The sequence below is a fragment of the Etheostoma spectabile genome, chromosome 6 (assembly GCF_008692095.1).
Source record: "Etheostoma spectabile isolate EspeVRDwgs_2016 chromosome 6, UIUC_Espe_1.0, whole genome shotgun sequence".
NCBI classification, from domain to species: domain Eukaryota; kingdom Metazoa; phylum Chordata; class Actinopteri; order Perciformes; family Percidae; genus Etheostoma; species Etheostoma spectabile.
This window is the reverse complement of record NC_045738.1, coordinates 22,395,636-22,396,096: the sequence shown is the minus strand read 5'-3', so window position 1 is coordinate 22,396,096 and position 461 is coordinate 22,395,636. Positions and strand designations below refer to the sequence as shown.

The following is a 461-nucleotide window of genomic DNA, read 5'->3' as shown; positions in this document are numbered from 1 at the left end:
TGTGGTAGCCATGCTGGTTCAGTATGCCTTCAATTTTAAATAAATCCGTAACCAGCAAAGCACCCCCACACCATCACACCAACTCCTTCATGCTTTACGTTGGGATCCATGCATGTAGAATCCATCCGGTCACCTTTTCTGCATCTCACAAAGACACTGCGGTTGGAACCAAAGATCTCAAATTTGGACTCATTAGACCAAAGCACAGATTTCCACTGGTCTAATGTCCATTCCTTGTGTTTCTCGACCCAAACAACTCTCTTTTGCTTGTTGCCTCTCCTTAGCAGGGGTTTCCTAGCTGCTATTTGACCATGAAGGCCTGATTTGCGCAGTCTCCCCTTAACAGTTGTTCCAGAGATGTGTTTGCTGCTAAAACTCTGTGTGGTATTCATCTGGTCTCTAATCTGAGCTGCTGTTAACTCGCGATTTCTGAGGCTGGTGACTCAGATGAACTTATCCTC

The 461-nt window shown here is 45.6% G+C and overlaps 1 protein-coding gene across 6 annotated transcripts in view; it reads right to left on the bottom strand.

Moving 5' to 3' along the window:
• The window catches only part of spire1b (spire-type actin nucleation factor 1b), a 79,847-nt gene that overhangs the window by 54,379 nt on the left and 25,007 nt on the right, over positions 1–461 (bottom strand). The gene's annotated exons all lie outside the window — the stretch shown is intronic.